General features: G+C 42.1%; 1 protein-coding gene across 20 annotated transcripts in view; it reads left to right on the plus strand.

The window, feature by feature from the left end:
- ATXN1 (ataxin 1) overlaps positions 1-21,844 on the plus strand; it is a 348,923-nt gene that overhangs the window by 182,717 nt on the left and 144,362 nt on the right. For 19 of the 20 annotated variants that reach the window (XM_064664937.1, XM_064664953.1, XM_064664968.1 and 16 more), the window contains one exon: positions 1,800-1,921. The exons of the other annotated variant lie outside the window; for it this stretch is intronic. The gene's annotated coding sequence lies outside the window, so the exon portion shown is untranslated. The remainder of the gene's footprint in view (positions 1-1,799; positions 1,922-21,844) is intronic. 20 annotated transcript variants of the gene reach the window in all.

A 21,844-nucleotide genomic window follows, 5' to 3' on the forward strand; every position in this document is an offset into this window, starting at 1 on the left:
TTGTATATGAATCAGGGAAAAAATTGAGAGGCAGAGCCTAGTTGATTCGGCAGGGTGACACTCTGTAAGATAAACCCTTTAACACTTTTTCTTAAATTAAGAATGGTTTCTAGGTGGCATAAGTCATGGACAAACTGTCCTCATTTCGCTTTGAACTTCCAGTCTTCTCTGGATTTGTGTCACAGCTTTAGAGGGCTTTGTCTGCTTCCTGCAAGTCTTTAGGCTTGGCTGTTGCAGCCTTTACTTGTGTTGAGTGCGAGCAGGCTCCTTGAAGAAAGAGATAACACCACGTAAGCAAGAATAAGCACAACAGAGTAGGGGAGCAGAGAAATTTAAACAGAGTATTTTGTGGTTTTTTGTGCCATGAGCAGTTTTTGGGGAATGGTGACAGATATAGAGCCTCTGTCAAGGGAAGCCCACCTTCCCCCTTGTTTGTGTGTTGATCTGCTTGGAGTTTTGGGTTGTTTTCCTCCAGGGTATGTAGGGGAATAAACTGGTGTATAAAGCTGTACTTTTTGAATTTTTGACCACTTTTGGAAAAGTTGTATTTTCTGAAGTATATTCAGCCACAGAAAGCATGTGGATAATGTCTTTGTTTCTTAATTAAAGGCAAGAGAAAAAGTTATTCGGGCTGCCTGTCTGTCCTAGCTGAGGAAGAAAATCAAAGTGGTCTGGCTTACAAGCACACAAGGTCAAATCCTCCTTGTTGTTGTGTTGTATGAGTTCGTTGGCTTCAATGGGGATTGCTACAGGTGTAACCCTGGGAACAGTTTGCCTTTCAGGCTTTTTACAGAGCAAAGATGAATGTGGTTGTTGGTCCTAAAAATTGTTTGTAGAGAAATAACTGGGATGCCTGTAATCCAGAGGGACCATGCAAATGCAAGAGCATGCTCTCAGAAGGAAAGTGAACTCTGCACTGGCTGGCAGCGTTTGCTCCTTGTAGCCAGGGGATTTTCCTGCTGACAGAGCCTGCTTTGGACTCTTACGTACCCAGCTGGCTCCTGGCCAAGCCTTGCTCTGCAGGTATGAGAGAGGAAGCGGGGTGAAACGGGGGGGGGGGGGGGTGGTGGTGGTGGTGGTGAGACAGTGCTCTGGTAACAGCACTTACTGAAAATTCAAAGCCCTTCAGACCTTTTTTGGTGATGGCAGAGAATATCAAAATTGATTGTATTAGGGACCTGCCAGTTACTCTTACTCATTTGCTTTGTCGTTCCTCCTCCCTTCCTTCCTCTCTCGTCAGCTGGGCTGGGTTTTGTAGTGCTAATGCTGCATTACTTCTCCAGCAGGGCTACTACTTCCCCCATGCTGCTACTACAGAAATACTACAGTAACTCAGTGAAGGTTTAGGGAGTTGGCCATATATGTATTATTAGTGATAATAACAGTGGTAGTAATAATAAAACTGTGTAGCACTTGAATACTTTACATAATGATTTTTCTTCTGGTTTACATTCTGGGCTTTCTTCCTTTTTCTCTGTCATAAATTTATGGAGTCTGATATGTACTGGATTGTGCTTTAAATCAATATTTTGTAGTGTACTATCTTCTAGATTTTAAAAATGGCATGGTTTTGAGTGGTCTAAAAGAGTGTGAGGGGGTTGTGTTTGGTGTTCTTTTATTTGAGTTTTTTTTAAAGTTCAGCCCATAGAAGAGCTGCTGCTGGGGGAAGTTACCACACTTGCTTTAGATAATGAAATATACATAGAAAAAAGGTCAGGGATTTCCCCTGAGCCATCCACCAGTCACTTGAAATGACATTTTCATTCTGAGTGGGTATTTTTGTTTTGTTTTTATTTAAGATCCTGGAGCACAGGGAAGGAGTTTTGATGCAAAACACAGAAAAAAAAGTCTGCAACATCTCCTGTGATAGGAGGAAAGAAAGAATATTTACAATTGCATCTTGAAACACTCATGATTTGAGGTAAGTGCTTGGAGGGTCTTGTCATAAGTTAGTTAGTTTGTAATTAAATTAATCATTATTTGCCTCAGAGTGTTGTGATATTTCTGTCTAAGGCAATAAAAACAGCCAGGAGAGGGAGGGAGAGAACTGTAATGTCAAACCCAGAAACAGCAGTAAAAATATGTAATGCATTTATCTTTTTAAAAATGGGCCCCATGAGGTCCAGTCTCACAAACAGGCAATCATTCTGACATTTATAAGGGTTAAACTCTGTTTAAATCAATGAGACTATTCTCCCTGAAAGTTAGGCATGTGCCTAAATATTTCCTAGTTTGGAATCTATGTCATATGGGAACTCGGCGGAAGAAGCTATTGAAAAACATACAACACACAGCCAGAAAAAATGCATATACAATTCTCTTACTGTTTCAGATAATGTCATGAGTAATCTGATTTTACAGCATTAAGTGATATTTTTGTATTAAGTACATATTTCTCATTTTTATGTTTAAACACCTCATTGAAATATCAAACTTCTTAGCAGAGCCCGTGAATTCTACACCAGCTTTAATAATGCGTCTGCCTTAATTGCTTCATCAGTGTGTCTTTGAACAAGTAGAGATAAATGTATAAAGAAAATAATGTCCCCTTTCATAACTAGAGTTGCAAATTGCACTTGGATATTTGAATAGCAGCTGAACTAAGAGTTCCCTGACTGAGGCTGAATTGTGTTGTCCAGATTGAATGATTTTTTTGATAAGGACAATGATGAGGTGCAGGAAAAAGCTCACCTTTTCCCTCTGGTCATCTTTTTTTTTTTTTTTTTTTTTTTTATTTCTCATTGGCATAGAATCATATCTGAGTCTAGTAAAGAGAAAATATTACAGTTGTAAAACTTTCAACCACTGATAATGTTGCATAAATGAACACTAAAAACCATCTTTCTTTAATAAAAATTTCAAGTTATTTGAACTTGAATATATATTTGAACTTTCAAGAACTCTGTTCTGCCCCACAAGTGTGCTGAAAGGGACAAACTTCCTGTAAGAAACCTGCAGAACCAAAAAGACACACATAACATGGAAGAAACAGGGTATACATTCCCACAAATGTGCAGAATATCAAAACCCTTTGGCAAGTGGCATTTGCAGACATATGTTGCTTACCAGATTTCAGAAAAGAGGAGAGCATAGCTGACCCCTGGAGATCGCTCTGTATTTGCTTTGTAGGAATTGAGCTATTAAGGTTCTTTTGAAATCAACAGGCCCACTGCAGGGAGCTAAACATTTCCTTTCTGGTCAGTAGACAAGAGCTATTGCTTGGGAAATTGTAATAGTCCTGTAGGTATTTGTACTGATTTATCCAAAAAGTTCAAATTTTTGCAAATTGGTCTAGCCAACTCCTTTTTACTTGCAGGTCTCGAGCTATGGACTGTGAGCCCAAACAGCAATACAGCACTCTTTCATTAGGAGTCTGAGGAGATTTTTGTAGTGGTGAAATGAGATATTAATGCAAATCTGTTTGAAGGCTCAGGTGGGGAAATGCCTTGCTCTCTTTGAGGTGTAGGGTGACAGTCCTGGTGAAATCGGTGAGAGGGAAGTGCACTGCAGTGACGTTCATGTGATCACTCTCAGCCAATCTTTCTCTCTCTCCCACTCTCCCAAAGGCAAGCATTACTTCTTGGCTGGGCAGAGCATAAATCACAATGCTTTTATTGCTGTTTTTCTTTCATTGACATCAGGCCAGGACAACATGCATGATTTTTCTTTCACAACTGCCTTCTTGTTGCTCTCTGAGGAAGCGTGCATTCAAGTTCAGGAAAAGGTATCTTCCTAGCATCTGTGTGGCCTTTATAACCATTTAATCAGCCCTATGTTGCACTCAGAAAATCACTGAAGTCGTTTTTAGCTTTCTTTGTATCAGAGAGTGCAGGAGCTCATTGTCAGAGTATTGGAGGGAAGTTCTTTGGTGCCAAAAGATGTATTTTAGGATATTTTAAATTGTACCGCTACTCTTGTCCTTTCTTGATTATTTTTGTCAGCATGTGAAGAAATAATACCCCCATTTGTGTGCCTAGAGAAGGTCCTGTGGTGTGTGCCAGAGAGTTACATGGGTGCTGAGCTGAGCGGGCAGATAGACCGGCTCTCTCCTGCTTTGTATTTTTCACTGGGAGTGAACACAGGGGACCGAGCCTGCCCAGATTAAACACATGGCTGTTTTGTTTTGCCTTTCTCTGCTCTTCATTCAGCTGTCACCATGCCATGTTCAGATGGCAGTGATCAGTCACAAATTGTCCCCTGTCCATGTTCCTTAGCTCTTCTAAATGATTAGTTTTGTGGAGCTCTTCAACAAAGATGGCACTAGTTTGATTTCCCCACCCCCTGCCCCAGCTAATGGAAGAAGACTTTGTTTGTTTGTTTGTATTTTCCTCTCAAATCAGCTGTATTAGATCCCAAAGTAACTTGTGTTAAGTGGAAATGAGGCTTTGACAATATGTGTGCTTGTTGGAGACTTCTTTAGATTATTTTTTTTCACACCCTATATATAGATCTTTTCAATAGGGCACTGCTCTTATGAATCAGAAGGAAAGTGCATGCTGCCAGGCACATAGTGGAATTATTCATTTGTTTCAATATGTGTTTGTGAGCCTTTGTAAAGAGGAGGTGGTAGGAACAGAGAATAGAGACCTTCACTGCAAGGCAACCAGGAGAGCATAGTGGCACCACTGTGGTGAGATGTGGCCGTGCCTGTGTCACTGCTCCCATGTGTGTTCTGCTGAGCTCTGGTGGGTATTACCCGGTACTCACACCACATAGGATGTCACATGGAAATGGGTGAAGCTTATGCAGCCATTGACTGTGCTCACTGTAAACCACATAAGGCAAAATATTCAGAAGCTGTAATGTTTTCAGTACTTTCCTTAAACTTTCAAGAGAGTGATGTAAAAGTGAACCATGCCAATGCTCCTCACTGTGAGGCTATTTATTGTAAAGGATGTATGGAATAAGTCATTTTAGTATGGAGTACCTGAGAGCTTGAACCAAAGCCTTGGATCCAAGCCCACCAGCAGCTTTGCAAAAGGCAGGATCCAGATCTGAAGTCAGTGGTTCACATACTTTATAGTAGAGAGTTGTTTTAACTTATTTCATGAAATGAGAGTAGCCAGAAATTTGAAGCTGGCGCTTTTAAACAAGTTTTTGACTTTCTCACCCAATGTTCTCCTCTGCCTTATAAGCTCATTGTGAAAGCACACCAGCTGTTTTCTCCAGGCCACTGTGGCCAGGACACACCAACTCAGGGAATGGAGAAAGGCCTCTGTGGTGTTTACCATTATACAGCCGTATGCTATTTTTCCAGAGGATTTTTTTCTTCTAAAGAAGTTAGACTTCTCTTCTGGATGAATGTCTTTGAAGTCACAGTGGAGGCTTTGGAGGTAGGACACTGGAATTTCAAAGACATCCAGAAACAGTTGATCAACCTGACATGGTACAAACCAGGCCACAATGGCTGGACTCCCACCTCCTAAAAAGTCCTCTCTTGTGATACCATAGCTGAATTACAGACATGAAAAATTACAGCATTGTAGACAAGAAATCCATAAAGCCTAAATTTTTCTTTCCTTGCTATATATGTGACTGTTCTTGTTCTTCCCCTTCTCCCTTGCCCTTGGACACAACATTTTTAGTCTGCCCAGTCTGTAACTGTGCATTTACTAGAGAGGCATCTGGTTATGTGTTACTTTACACATCTGTTACATACATCAGAGAGTCAAATCCAGCACCCAGAGACTTTATGTGTATTTGCAATATTCCCTGTGGGACTTCGAATCCTTAAGCCAATGAATTGGCTATGAGGATACAAAAATGCAGTATTTCAATCCACTGCATATATTACTGCAGTTTGTTGCATATATATTACAAATATATACTACAGTCCCTTTTGTGTTTGGCAGAGAAAATCTGGTGTGGGAAAGATGAAAAGTGTGGGTGAACTGGCAGGTATTTAGGTATGGCAGTTAATTTGCTCTCTCCTAAAAACAGCATATCTCTGGTTGGCAGCATGAGAAACAGTTTTCATCATGATTTGAATATCTCTAAAAGGTACTGTCCCAACAGTGTTTGTGTATTTCAAACTAAACTTCAGAGTTCTTGGTCTGTGGGGAGAGGCCAAATACCTGAGGCAGCATTGGTAGCTAAGGCAAAGCTCAGGCTTTGCAGTTTTGTACTGTTTTTGTACTGGATAATCTGTACTGTTTGCAGCCTACATAGGAAGCATGAGTGTTGTGGTTTAACCACAAATGACAACCAAGTACTATGCAGCCACTCGCTCCCTGCACTCCTGCAGTGGAGTGGGGAAGAGAACTGGAAAAAAGTAGGTAAAACCCTTGTGTTGGGATAAGAGGTGTTTAATAAAATGTAATAATAATAATGATGATGATAATGATGATGAAGCTGTAACAAAAAGGGAGATAACCAGAAGAGAAATAAAATCCAAGAAAAACAAGTAGTGCATAACACAGTTGCTCACCACCTGCTGACCAATACCCAGCCTGTTCTCGAGTGATCAGCCCCTCCTGGGCAACTCACTCACTTTATATATTGAGTAGGATGTTCTAGTGTATAGAATATCCCTTTGACCAGTTTGGCTCAGCTGTCCTGGCCATGCTCCAGCCCAGCTTCTTGTGCACCTCCTTGCTAGCAGAGCATGGGAAACAGGAAAGTCCTTGACTTAGGGTAAGTCCTTGACTACTGAGCAACAACTAAAACATCAGTGTATTATCAACATTATTCGCATACTAAATCAAAACCCCACAACATTTACCAGCTACTAGGAAGAAAATGAACTGTATCCCAGCTGAAACCAGGATAGTGCATTACAAATAAGTAACATTCATTTGAACAGTGTTTCCTTCTCTGCTAACCTCATTGTTCGGGTTTCTGCTTTTCTTTTCCTCTTGCTAGTTCTGCAAGTGCATGAAGTTTGCAGAAAACATGTGACTGAGACATGATGAGGGAGCTGGCAGAAGAGCTCACCAAGCCACTCTCCATCATTTACCAACAGTCCTGGCTCATTGGGGAGGTCCCAGATGATTGGACGTTGGCGAATGTCACAGCAATCCACAAAAAGGGCTGTAGGGAGGACCTGGGAAACGACAGGTCAGCCTGACCTCAGTGCCTGGCAAGGTTATGGAGCAAATCATCCTAAGTGCAATCACACAGCACCTACAGGACGGACAAGGAATCAGACCCAGCCAGCACGGGTTTAGGAAGGGCAGGTCCTGTCTGACCAACCTGATCTCCTTTTATGATCAGGTCACCTACCTGGTGGATGAGGGGAAGGCTGTGGATGTGGTCTATCTGGGCTTCAGCAAAGCCTTTGGCACCATCTCCCATAGCATTCTCCTGAAAAAGCTGGCATCCCATGGCTTGGACAGGGCCACTCTGTGCTGGGTGAGGAACTGGCTGGCTGACCGAGCCCAGAGAGTGGTGGTGAATGGGGCTGCATCCAGTTGGCGCCCAGTCATTAGTGGTGTCCCCCGGGGATCAGTGTAGGGCTCAGTTCTGGTTAATATCTTTACTGATGATTTAGATGAGGGGATTGAGTCCACCGTTAGCAAATCTGCAGATGACACCAAGTTGGGGGGGGAGTGTGGATCAGCTGGAAGGCAGGTGGGCTCTTCAGAGGGCCCGGGGCAAGCTGAAGAGATGGTTTGATTCCAACGGGATGAGGTTCAACAAGGCCAAGTGCACTTTGGCCACAACAACCCCCTGCAGCGCTACAGGCTGGGGACAGAGTGGCTGGAGAGCAGCCAGGCAGAAAGGGACCTGGGAGTTTGGACTGACAGGAAGCTGAACATGAGCCAGCAGTGTGCCCAGGTGGCCAAGAAGGCCAGTGGCATCCTGGCCTGTCTCAGGAACAGTGTGACCAACAGGACCAGGGAAGTGATTCTTCCCCTGTACTCAGCACTGGTGAGGCCACACCTTGAGTACTGTATTCAGTTCTGGGCCCCTCAGCTCAGGAAGTGTATTGAGGTGCTGGAGCAGGTCCAGAGAAGAGCAACAAGGCTGGTGAAGGGACTTGAGCACAAGTCCTATGAGAAGAGGCTGAGGGAGCTGGGGTTGTTTAGCCTGGATAAGAGAAGGCTCGGGGGAGACCTCATCACTCTCTACAACTACCTGAAAGGAGATTGTAGCCAGGTGGGGGTCAGTCTATTCTCCCAGGCAATCAGCAGTAGGACAAAAGGGCATAGTCTAAAGCTGTGGCAGGGGAGGTTTAGGTTGGATATTAGGAAGAAATTTTTTGCAGAGAAAGTAATCAGACATTGGAATGAGTTGCCCAGGGAGGTGGTGAATTCACTGTCCCTGGAGGTTTTTAAGATGAGACTGGATGTGGCACTTAGTGCCGTGGTCTAGTAACCACAGCAGTGTTGGATCAAGGGTTGGACTTGATGATCTTGGAGGTCTTTTCTAAACTGGTTGATTCTATGATTCTTAGATGGTCTTTTTTTATGATCCATGTAGAGACTAAATGTGATAGATGTTATTTCTACAAATGCTGAGCTAGGACTATTCATTTGTATGCAGTGCATGCCAGTGAGCAGACGGACTTAATTGTAGCTTTTTGGGTTTTTCTGTTTGCCATGGTGGGACTGCAATCTGCGCTGGTAGTCCTTGAGTAGAGCAGTTGAGAAGAGCGTGGCTGATGAACTTGTGGGCATGTTGTCTCCCATTTTGCTGATATATGGCGGAGCAACTGAGCCATCTGGGGAGGCGAATGATAGCCATCATAATGGCAGCATATGCCAACCCATGCTTTGGGAACCTCTTGCTAGGCCACTGATAAAACCTCTTGGCTGGGTGTTAGAGGGGGCTGGGTAACACAGGGGTTAGTTAGTGCAGGGGAGCTGGAATGGTGGAAGATTTTATTGAATCCAACACAATGTGAAAATGCAAATTTGGCAGAGGGCACACTATAGCAAGAGGCAGAACGCAGAGTGACCATCATGCTTCCCCTCTGCTAGAGGGCTCGGCAGCTGGAGCCCATGTGAGAGCCCTTTGCTGCCGAGCAGTGGCCCTTTGTGCCCTGATGGAGTGGAGCCATGGGTGCGAGGAGAAGCTGTCCTGAGGCCACCAACCCTGTGGCCTGCTCACCCTCTGCAGTGGGGATCCTTTGGCAGCTGGCCGCCCTTTCCTCCCCTGGCTCTCTGCTCTCTGGTTGCTGTGGTCAGGGTGCTGCAGCTGCTGGTTTGAAATGATAATATTTTATGCTGTTACCGTGGAATACTGCAGTATTTTTTGTAATTATGGGCTGCATGCCAGTAATGTACAATAACATTCTGCTCTTCCTGTACTGTTGCTACTGTAGGCATTCGTTCCAATTTGGGCTGCATTTGCAGTACATTTTTTTTTTCTGTTTTGTTTCTAGACACTGCTCATTATCTATTGTGGATATTTTTGGAGTATTCATTTCTACCCACGTCTGTCCGTACAAGTCTATCTCAGAAAGCACTTCAGAGAGTAGCAGTCTCTGTTGAACAAGCAATTGTTGTGGCTTTCACAGAATTACGTTTTTGTGAAAGTATGAGGCAAGAGTGAGATGAAAATTGCTTTGTAAGTTTAAAAATGGTTATGGTTTTAAAAATGTTTAAGGCAGATACAAGGCTAAGCCTTTCTTTGACTGATGTTGAGCATATTTAGCACTGAAGTCCTGGTCTGCTCTGAGCTGTAGGTGACTGAAACCTCTGGGATGACAGAATCTGGAAGGCAGAGCCTGTAATGATTCTCTGTAGTTTTGGTTTTAACTATTAATGTAAAAAAAAAAAATATTTCCAGAGGAAAGTAATCATAACTTGGAAGATGGTCAGTAGTGTTCATGCCAGTGATTGTTTATTAATATTTCATGGTCTGGAGATGAAACTTTTGTGAAAGGAAAATTCAAGTCCTAGACATCAGAATTCACTAGTTAGCCTGTATGCAGTTTGTTTCTGGAAGATAGAGGTTGAATGCAAAGGAAACGAAAGAGGTTCAACATAGAAGAGACAATTAATTTGTTTTCTGGTAAATTTGGAATAAAATACAGCATTTTATACAAAAAGAATTGCACTTTTCTCGAATGTAATTTTGGTGTCCTTTTACTGTGCTGACTCACTAAACGACTTCAGTTTCAATCTACATTTGGTTTAAATTACCTCAGAGGCCTGTATTTGTATGCTGCTCTGTAAAGTACTTCTTATCTGGAATCCAGATTTTTTTTCTTTTTGGTTGGCATTTCAACTGACTTGTCTCTTCATTTTCCCAGTCTCTGTTTTACTAGCATTTGAAACCAATCTCTCTGTGTGCCTGCTTGGGCTCTGCAGTTGGCAAAAGTCATGTTTCAGCAACAGATAGAACAAGGAATGAATCATTGCTTTCTGCCTTTCCATTAAATTACCTAAACCACTACTCATAAATATTGCTTTATGTATGATACAGCAGCACGATTATCTCACTACATTGACGGAACAGTGCTGGAAGTGAATATAATTTTTCTTCTATTAAATTTTTAATGAGCTGCAATTAAAAATAGTGTGTTGAAATGCCAGAGTAGATATGTAATTCTCAGAACTTTCTTGAAGCCATTTTGCCAGTTAGACTTGGTTGACATCATGTTGTTCTGAAAACCTTAAGAATTAAACAGCAGAAAAGTCTGCTTCACTAGATGAAAGTTAACAGGACAGTAAAATCTGTCGACTGAAAAGATTCAAGTCTGTGCTGAGTGGAAAAACCTGCTTTTGTCTGTCTTTGAGGGTAATATTTTTAATATATAGTTAAAAAAATAATCACAAAGCAGCAGGTTTCTGCAGAGCTCCAGTTATGTCCCCTGTCTCTTGACACCTGTGGAAGCAAGTCTGAGTCACAGATAGCACAAAACTGTGAAGCCTAATGCTCTCAGTATTCAAAAGCACACCTACGTAGGAGTTTAATTTCAATTGCCTCTTTTAGCTCTGGGTTCCCCCCCTCCCCAATCTAACAAAATTTAAGAGTCATTCTTAGAATTTTGCAGAGCACTTGTGGCTTTGTGAAGTATTGACATCACTTAGAGATCAGAAAATAGCTCTGTCAGTTTTAGCTTGACGGCATTCCATTCTCTGCTCCAAAAACCTGATGAATTACAATGGATGAGTCAAAGATTTCTTGGAATTTTCTTCCCTCCGCCCCTTTTGCAATTCCATTGCCATTTTTAGCATTGAGGGCAGCTCTCCAAAGAATGTCTGTGTGCTTGAACTTTGATTTCTTGAAAGTTCAGAGCAAAATCTAGTTGTGTCAGCTGACAAAAATCATTAAACATTTCTATGCATTTTTGTAGCATTATGTTAGCTTTACTGAAGAATCCACAGTAACAGGCAGGAGATGTTTGATAGCATCTTTGCTTCAGCGGCATGGAGATCTCACTATCATGCTGCTTTGTTATGTTGTGATGAGTTTTTGCTTAATTATTTCTGTGTTTTATCAGCTGTTCTCAGAGAAACTGCCTGACAAAACAAATTATCAGTGGATTTGGGAGACTTGGACCATCTTGAAACACTTGTCGAATCACAGCATCCTTCTGTCTTTGCCTCAGTTTTCTGTGTGAAAAGCAAGGTTTATGTATTTAATGTATTTCAGCAGGACGTTGAGACTAGAAATACCAAGAAATACTAAGAGAATTGTGTGGGTACTACTGTTACCTAAGCGATGTGGTATGTTTATGATAAGCAGTGTTGTCAGCTGTTCTTGGCAAAGTCAGTGGGGTTATGATGAGTGAAATTTTAACTCTGAGCAGGTTTGGTTTTGTTTTAACTTGTGGAAGTGGCCTGTATCACGCATATTCTAATGTGTCAGAACGAATGTGTGAAGTATGAAGCCTTATGAAGCTGCAGAAAAGAAATGTGAGGGGGAACACAGGTTAAAGTGGTTGTAAATGGAGGATCTGTACATTTTTCTTCTGCAATAGGTAACTTGTATTTTACTTAAAATTGCTCCCCCCAAAAAAGGGAAAATAAAAAAAATAAAAATAAAAAAAAATTCAAGTGTCCCCTTAAGAGCTGCTGTGTCAAATTTGGAAGAATGATTTGAATTCAGTCATTAAAGTGTGAAATGGAGGGATTTTAGTTCTGCATTAAATTATGCATCTCAAATTAACCTTAGCTGTGGAGTCTCTACTGACGCCCCCATAATGACACATTATTGGTACTAATGGCTTCTTTGTGACTTGAGATACAAACAGACATCCTAGACAGAAACATTTCGACTTTGAACTAAATAAGACACAGCGTGCATTTCCACCTTGGGTTTCAGTTGCAGAGCCCTGCTCTCATGGTGCCTGGTGATCATGAGCTCTTCCTTCCAGCTTCCATGTGCTACTCCCCGACCTGGAAGGTGAGGGCAGCTGAGTGAAAACCTGCTTCACCAGCTTTGAAGACCAGAAGAGCAATAGATTTGGAGTGAATGTGAAGCCCATCGAGACACAGAGCACTGTAGGGAGCCAGAACAAAGACTGGGATGTGGGCAGTGGTCAGGGAGGGGGAACTTCCAGCAGATGATAATCTGAGGAGGAAAAGGACCCAAGATTGTGGGGGAAATGAAGAAGAGATGCCAGGGCTTAAAGAGGAAATTGCTAAATAAGGGAGGGGTGAGATTAATACTTAATATAAGCAGTAGAGGTTAGTTAACGCTTTATGTGCCCTGCTGAGATAAAAAGGGGCTGTATTTGTGGGGCTGTGTGCACTAAAGTCTCTCCTTTGAAGCTCATTGTCATCATTTGAAAATGCAGAATTTCACTCATGGGTTTTGTAGCTTTCTTTGTGCTGTTGGGGTCTCTCCGGGGACAAGAATGTTAGTTACTGGTTGAACATAGCTGCTGGGTGGGCGGAGTGAACGTGGCTGTGATGAGTGAGAATGGCATTGCCTGGGGTGCTTGTGCACAGAAGATGCACAGTTTCACATGTCGAGGAAAAGGGAGGAGGAGCTTGGCCAGGCAGACCCTGACTTCTCTTCCCTAAGATATTCACTAGCTCGTTGTTTTATCCTCATTTTTTCAGTGGGATGTCAAGATATAGGATATTGGTTGCCTCCCCTTTCAAGCTGCAGTCCTAGCAGCTGCTTGTTGGAGCTAAGGAAGGAGTGGTGGAGAGGTGCTTCTGCCCCGTGGTTGTGTTGTGTGGTCTGTTACAAGGCTGTGTGACATTACATGACTTTCTCTATGGGTCTGCTCTCAGCAGAGTGCTGTGGAGTACTCTTGTGGTGTTCCAGATCCAAAGCAGGGCAGCATCTGACTAGGTAGAATCAAATACAAAAAAAGTATTCAGATGCCTTCTCTGTATTCCTGAAAGGAACCATGTTCCTGAACTAGGACCCAATACTAATACTAATACTACTACTAATAACAACAACAACAACAACAATAATAATGATAATAGGATATGTGATACATCACATTTACTAATGCATTAAAGATATTTAAATGAGTAATTAAAACACCATAAAGAATTGCCACAGTAATAGAACAGAATGTGTTTTGTCACTTTTCTCTTCCTTTTTGTTGATTGATTACTTTATTGATTTCTTCCATAAATTTAGAGTAGGTATCCTAAACATTACTGCAAATTAGTAGGGCTCTGCTTTGTGTTAATAGACTGTTGAAAGTGATAATGGAACGAAAAGAATTCAGAATTTGGCAATAAAGGTCTGAAAAACAGAGACCTAGAACACATATCTACTATTTTGCATCAAATATTTGTAAAATATTAGAGCCTTTGTTTGTCCTAATTGTTAATTCAAATATTCATTTTATATTCATTATGCACATCAGAAAAAATGGAAAAATTAGGCAACAAGCTACCTCAGATTTTCCATTGTATTTATAGTTAACCTTAAGCTGGTTGGAGTCAGTGGGAACATGTATGTATTGGAGGACAGAACTTCACTGTGAAAGAGACTGCAGTCCTTCTGAAACCATGCAGAAAAAAAGGTAGTAAGCTTCTGAAACCGAGGTCTGGAAAACATAGACAGGTGTGATCCAAGATACCGGGAATTGTATTGAATTTCACACAAATGTGCACACAAAATATTTTCATAGTTCTTAACTCATATTTCTTCTGATTTATATCTTTGATTTTTCCTTATTTTTTACATTTAATTCATTAATTAAATGTTTTTGTTACATTTTTTCCTACCTTCAAAAATCCCAGTTTTATGAATATACTTTAATGCATGCTAAACATGATCATGTAACAATTTTTGGGTCAGTATCGTTCCAGTCCTTTTTCAGGGCTGTGTTTCTCTGTTTTCCAGCTACAATGGACAATTTGTAAAATTGTCTTGAATTACAAATACGTGAATTAGTATCATATATTTTGTTTGGTACTGTTGTTCTAGCCATGTTTGGAATATGTGTTTTCATATGTATTTTTGGGCCCAGTTTTGGATGCAATAATATGATGATTATAATATAATATGATACTGAATAAAACTTAATCCACCGGGTTGTGTTATCTTTCATGTGTGACATGTTGTGTCTGATGGTATGGATTGACCTTCTGCTCCTTATGCATCTTCCTGTGTACTCTGAGTTTACTTGTCATTGTATACATTATTGACATCACAGGAATTGTAATCCATTACAAAAAGAACATAAAATACAGTGAATGCTCAGGATGCATTTATTTTTTGTCCCTTTGTTTAGTTTGGATATGGTGTGAGTTGGGCGTGTTTCCCAGGGTTTTTTTCAGCAATTTTCCCATTGATGAACAATGGAGGGGGGGAGCAGTGCTGTCAATCAAGGCCTCTGCTTATCCACATGAGCCTTGTGCTAATAGCAATATGCACTTACTTCTTATTTAGCATTTTTGCAAGGCTTTGCAAACAGGAACTCAGCCCTTGTATTGTCTGGAAGCTCTCCTGCATCTGTACTGTCCCAAACCAAGGTTTTGTTTGGGGCCGGAGGTGGCCCCATGCGTTGCTCATGCTGTTGGCTGCTGGTGTTGAGAGGCAAGGGGTGGGCCATCAGAGGCTTGTGCTTCTGCCTGCCATCCACTGGCAATGTCCAGACTTCACTGAGGAGAAACACTTGCTCTGGCTGTAGACATGGCCAGTTGTTAGACTAGGTTTCAGCCCTGATTCTAGGGAATGGTTACCTCTTCAGGCTTAATTTGAGGTGCCTTCCTCTGTTGCCATAATAAAAAGCAAACTACAGAAACTGTCTGCTGCACAAGGGGATGTAGAATAACTGTCTCAATATGGAAAGCATTGCGTGAAATCATTCTACTTACTGTTATTAGATATAACACCAACAGTGACTATAAATGAAGGATATTAGAGAGGAAAAAATGATATTATTTCAGTTAGTTTACTTTGTGCATGCATATCTGACAGCTCTCTGTGTATAGTCAGTTGTGTGATTTCCTGGGAAAGCCAGGTTTTTCATTATTTGTGTGGCTCTTTCAGCAATAGGGGAAAGAAAATACATTAAGGATCAGAAAATGTGGCTGTAAAGCCAGGAAAAATTGTCAGCAACCTCAAGAAGAGATTTAAGTACGTGGAACTTCTTTTGACTCATCTTTCAAAAGCAGCTCAGTTCCGGAATAACAGTGCCCTTTTGGGCTACATTTCAAGATGGTATGATTGTACTCAGACAGAAATTACAAGGATCGATAGCAAACCCGACACATCCTTTCTTTTCATGACAGGTTCTCTGATTGCCACCACAGCAATAATAGTGCACTGGTCAGCATAAATACCAGAAGCAGTTATCATGGATTTCTGTCTCCATCTTAGCATGTATTTAAGATTACACTTTTTGTTTTGATGGGTTTGCACCTGTAGTTCATGAGGAAGGAGAGTTGTTGTCCCTGTTCACCTTCCTCTCTCTTTTGCTCTTAGGCTTCCAGCTTGAGTTGGAGGCTGGGCTGTTTGTTGTCTTTCCAGGGATAGAGCAGGGCAGGGAGAGCATGCTTAGCCAAAAAGATAAGAGAATAGGTCATTTCGAATACCAGTGGTTTGCAAGGTGTGGACTTTTTTCTGCATATCCTGCCTAAGAAGTAGTAAAGAGCAAGATTTTCCCTGGGTGTGTGTCAGGAACCGACAGTGTGGTGGAGCTGAACTCAAGAGTTGCTTTTCCTGTGGAAGGCCGGTGGAAGGTAGAAGGCCCTGTGCTTTTGCTGTGTTTTGGCAACTTGAGGTGGCAGTGGCTTGGTAACCTGTGTGTATGTGGTTTTGTTTGTTTTTTGTTTGTTTCTTTTTTTAATCTGCCATCCTCAATTTACTGAAGCTCTGTGACTTTTTAACCTGCTGTCTGTAGGCCGTTGTTTTACAAGCTCATTAAGGTGACCAGGATAGCGATGGCAGCGATCCTGCCCCCCCCCCCCCCAAGGGTGCTCATTAGATGGCTTCCTTGTGCTGACATAAGTGTTGTGTAGTCATGCTCTGAGCCAGGTCTGGGAAAGGATCCAAGTCAAAAATAATCCCTAAAAAAAAAAAAAGGTATGTTTTCAGCAGGATCTGTTCCTGGATCTAGCTTGCCATCATTCTCACACTGGTTTGGAAAGCATGAGGGTTTGTACTGGCACAGGGGAAAGTGAGGATGAGCAGCTGGGGCAAGGTGGTCAGGAGTACTGCTGACAGCAGGGATGCTGCCTGCTTCTATGAAGTCAGCCTGAGGAAATGGGGCTCTCGTGAGTGTGCTGCCTATTTTGCCTTAACTGTATTGGCCCAGCCACGTTTCCAGTAACTTCTGAAGTTGTGATGCAGTTTAGCCATATTTGCCTGAAAAGCAGCGTTGAAAGGTATGAAAGCCCCCTGAGCTCAGCACCGCTTGGTGGCTGGTAGATTGAGCCAGATCAACTCTCTCCAGTGATTGAAAGTTGTCAGCTGGGTCCCAGCTAGTTGACCTCACCAGGCCTCCTCTTGAGTCACAGTCCTACTGTGCCAGTTTGGGTTGAATTGCACTGATTTTGCAGTGGGGTCAACTGTTAACAGCTGATGGGAGAAGAGCACAAAGTGCTCTCTGGGAATGACTGTTCATTTCAGGGGACATGGACAGTTTACCTCCTGGGTCCTGACTGCCTGGGGAGCTGCACTTCCAGTTGTGGGGTGTTTTTTTGATTGGTTTTCTGTGTTGCTTTTTTTTTTTTTCAGTTCCCACTAGGAATTGAAATTTCTGAAGCTGGGAGAGTTGGGAGGCAACACTCCCTTCAGGTTTTGTTTGGGTGGCCAACTGCTAAACCCTGAAGCCAAGCAGGTCTTTCTAGCCCCACCTGTACATAGCTTCGCTTGAATATCTGGTGGCATCTTTGTGTCTTGCTCAGTCCAGCTTCCATCCCCATGGGGCTGTGCTCCTCTCTGGTGGGCATACCTGGGTTTCACCTGCCCAGCTTGCACTGCTGCAACGACAGCCCTGTCCTGCACCACTGCTGAGGAGCTAATATGAAGACACACATTGTGGTTTCCTGCTGTTTTGCTTTGTAACCAGTCCACTGGTAAATATAGCTTGTGTGTGGTTATAAATTCATTCCCTCATTATGGGTGGTTATTGTGCAATAATTATGTAGAAATTACAACCAAGGATTGTTGTAGATTTTTTTTGTGTGTGTGTATTTATTTATTTTTGTGCATGACATGTCCTGCAATGGGAAGAACAGGCTTTGGTTTCTGCCCTAACAAAAGACAAGGCCACAAGCAGGTGTCAGGATTTGGTATGGGCACAGGCACCATCTAGCAGGCTGCTGACTTTTATGTGGCTCTCTTTTCATGGCAAGATGAGTACTGCAGGGGAAATCAGAACCTGTGCTATTCGAACACCTTTTTATTTGTTCTTGCCTTCCTCTATGGGCAGATATGCTGTCCCTCCCTGCAGGTTTGGTACCATACATGTGTTTATTTTGAAATAAACCCTTCCTGTCTCTTTGGAGGTGTTGGCAGTACATTTCCTGAAGCCCTTGTACCTCTGGCAGCTTCCTGAGTCCTGCTTTCTGGGCAGTCCTCTGGGTCCTGCTGCCTAGCCAAGGCACCAGGGTTGGGGTCTCGGTCCCTAGCAGGAGTGCTCAGGTCTTACTTCCCAGAGGTCTTCCCTTCAAATGGCAGGCCCTCCTGTGATCCCTCCTTCTGTTCAGATGTGGAATTAAAATAAGTGTGGGGGTTTTGTTGATTCCCCGCCCCCCCGTTCCTTTATTTAAAATTCCAGTCAAGCAGATCCAGAACACTGCTTGTCCCTGCTGTGTTCTCATTTTCCTCTCATCCCTCCTTTAATTTTACATTATTCCCTGCACTGTGTTTGCAGGCCATATGTGTCCTTTGAACTCTGAACAAACTGTGCCAAAAGGAAGCCTTCTTCTCCACCCCTCCTCCCATCATGGAGCCGCTCTTAGATAATTGCAATTAAACACAATGCAGAGCACAAACCCAAAAGTGAAGTTCATGGGTGAGTGTCTGCACGTTTCTGGAGAGCTTCAGAAACTCTTGCAATTGGTCTCCGCTTTTGCCCTTTAACCCTGCACCAGTTCCTTGAGTCTGAAACAGCCGCTTCTGCTCTGGGAGGTGTTCCGTGAGTAATTCTAGGTTGCCTACTGTGCCCCTGGTGAGACACAGTGACTGCTGAAGCCTCTGGCAGGGTGCCAGGGCTCAGCCAGGGATTCTGTGTGAAGGAAGGTGGAGCTGCCTGTCATTGTGTTACAACGCTCACTTGTCAGAAGCGGCGTGGGGAATAAGTGGCTTCAGGAGCTTGCTGTAGTAGGACAAGCCCTTCAGCTGTGTTCCCAGGGAGAGGTGGGCAGGTTGCCTGCTGCAAGCAGCTAACAGGAGTGGGAAAAGTAAAATTCACCCTATTAAAACAAAAAACTGGGAGAATTACTTCTTGTCATTCCTGAGGTGTGGAGAAGAGGGATGTACTGCTGGGTCAGCAAGCCCCCATGGCTCAGCCACAGGGATCGCCGTCATGTTGGACTTGAGTGTTCGAAAGGGATGTCTTCCATGGAGAAGGGTGTCAAGTGCCTTTTGTGTCCCTTCCCCATTAGCCTCTGAGAAGTGTCTTGTGTGTTAAACCAGGTTTCTGACCTCATTTCTCAAAGGATTTTTAAATGGGGAGAAATAGGAGTATTAATTAGCGCCTCATTAAGTACTTGTAGTCAAGTATGATAATTTTCTTGAAAGGATAATGTATTAGATGAATAAAAATATTCTCCATTAAAAAATGAATGCAAAGTAATTTTAAACCACAAAGATTATTGTACATTTCTGAAAAATTAATGTGATTAAAGCAAAATATATTTAATAAATTAAAAAGACCCCGTTAGGCTGTTTAACTTATTGGTCTTGTATTAATTATTCTCCAGTTTAGTGCTATAGAACTCCAACCTTATCTTACCTGTAGGGACAGGAAATTATTTCTTCCCCCACTTCATTTTTTGGCTTGTAATTATTAAGTCTGAGTTGAGGGTGTGGTGATTTTCCTTTGGGTTTTTTAGTGTTGTGGGTTTTTTGTTGTTTTCTAGGTTTTTTTTGTTTTGTTTTGTAATGTCTTTCTTAGAGATTGGCCACAGTGAAAGATCAGACCGTAGACAGTGATGAGAAATGATATGGAGATTTTCTTGATGGATCTAATTAATATGGCCTTCTCATGTGCTGGTGTCTAGAGTTGGAGCTGAGAATATATATTTTTAAGTACATTTCCTCCTGTTCCATTTGTCTGTGACATAGTATAGGTTGTGTCTGCTAGGATCACACAGACTTCCTTCAGTTACTTTGTGTGATTTCACACAAGTTAAATTAACTTTCTCTACACATGGTTTTCCCCTTAGATTAATTTTGCATTAGGCATTTCCTTAACTTTCTACTGAGCTGCTTGACATTCAGATACTTAATGAGAATTGCTCTGTATGTTGTGAAAGACAAAGTAAATGATTGGAGCTGGAGACATAACCCAGATCCATGGGTTATGCATTTATTTAGGAAGGACATAACCAATAATAAGAAAGTTCAGTGTAAAACAGAGCTGGTACTGGGCTTAAATAGTAGCCTGTTTAAAAAAAACTTTGCATTTTGTGGCATTAGGAAGGCAGGCCCTTCCTCAGCAGTCTCATCAAAATATTGCAAATGTTTTATCCTCTCTTGCTTGGTCTGCTCCCTTGATAGGGGTATCTACGTGGCAGGTATCTGGTAATTGATTACCCCTAACTCTTGTTCCTTGTAATAGGTCTGCAGTACAGATTCAGAGAATGCTATCAGTCAAGTTCTCAAGGTTTACTAGTTTACTATTTGTTATGATTTATGTGTCTGATACCCATGTGACCTTTTGAAAATATTAAGTTTTCCAACAGGCATAAAAAAAATATACTATAGGGGAGTTGGGGTGCCCTACCATGCTCTCTCAGATGCCTTCTGAACTTCGGGCCTATTTGATGATGGTGACTGCCAGTTTTCTTTCATCATGAGACACATCTTTAATTTTTTTCTCTCTCTAGGCAGATAGCCTTTGCATCTGATTCTCCACCCATGTATTTCCCTTTCAACTTTGCTGCTCTTGTCTTATTGCAGCTTTACCAAGCTTATGCAATTAAGGTGATAGCTGCCTTGATTTCTATTATATATAAAGGTGCTTCTCTCAGCAGAGCCATTACAGCCACATTGCCCCAAATGTGTGTGAGAAAGAGATTTTACTTGTCTTTGGGACACTTGCAGAGCCTGCAATGGCTGGATAATTGACTAAGAAAGGCCTTGAGGCATCTGTCCTTTTGTTTGAGAAGGTGGTAGCCAGGGCTCCTTGGTGGTGTATGAAAATAGCTCCAGAGTTCAGGGAGCTTGTTGTCCATGTTGAGCAGTGCTCCTGTAAATGTATGGCAGTTGTTACTCTGTTGTTACTATATGAGGTGTCTCCCGAGATGAATGGTCTGTACTGCGATAATGTTTCAAAGTACGATTATTAGCCTTTTCTACTCTTAAATGAGACCACATCTGTCAATTGAAAATTATCTTGGAAATCCCCTTAGTGTAAAAGATCTCATTTTCAAAACCACCTCCTCCGGTTACAACTAAAGTAAGCACCAAACTGGCTGTGGTTGTGCCTACACCATGGCAGCTATAGTGACACCCCCAGGTGTAGCCATGTAGATGTCCCTGTGCAAAACCCCTTTTGCAAGGCTCCCAGAGTGATGGTTACCTTCTGTTGTTGTTTGTGTGTATTTTCCCCACCACTAGCAGAAGAGACAATCAGGCTATTTTATTTCTTTTTAAATTGTGAAATTGCAGCTGTAAGTCTGTCAAAATTGCAAGGGCATAACAAAGAGTAGGTCTGACGACTGGCACTGTTAACTTTTTCTTAGCGTTTCTCTGGAATTCTGGCTGACATCGGGCCTTAATATAAATTCATTACTTGCAAGGAGCTCTGTTTAAGTTAGCAAATTATTGTGCTGATGTGTGACACTAACAATACTGGAGAATAAAGAGCGATGCAGCATTTACGGTGGTAAAATAATTTCAGGTCGTCTTTTTTTTCATTGTGTAGTTTTGCTTTTATTACCAGTGCTAAAATGGCTCTTGCAGCGCAAGTGAGAAAATCAGACTGAACCTCCTGTTTTTTTGTTGAGCTCCCAGCTGGAAATCCCTCCCTCGATTTTCCATTGATAAAAGTGTCACAAAGGGAATCTAGAGCAGAGGAATAGGCGGAAATTGAACAATGCAAAGTCTTGGACTTGAATCACAAAGGGAGTTAACTAATGTAGATACAGTACTGGACAAGCTGTTGCTTTTTTCATGGCCAGATTCATTTACCTGTGGTCTTAGCGTTTGTGCCATGTAACAAATCAGCTATTTATTGTCTCTTTGCTGTGGAGTCTCTTTAAAAGGATATTGCAGAACATTTTCTTCTCTCTCTTCCTATTTGACCTTCAAGAATTCAGAGTCTCAACAGGGGCTAGAAAACTCACATACAAGAATG

Source organism: Pseudopipra pipra, chromosome 1 (genome assembly GCF_036250125.1).
Source record: "Pseudopipra pipra isolate bDixPip1 chromosome 1, bDixPip1.hap1, whole genome shotgun sequence".
Taxonomy (NCBI): domain Eukaryota; kingdom Metazoa; phylum Chordata; class Aves; order Passeriformes; family Pipridae; genus Pseudopipra; species Pseudopipra pipra.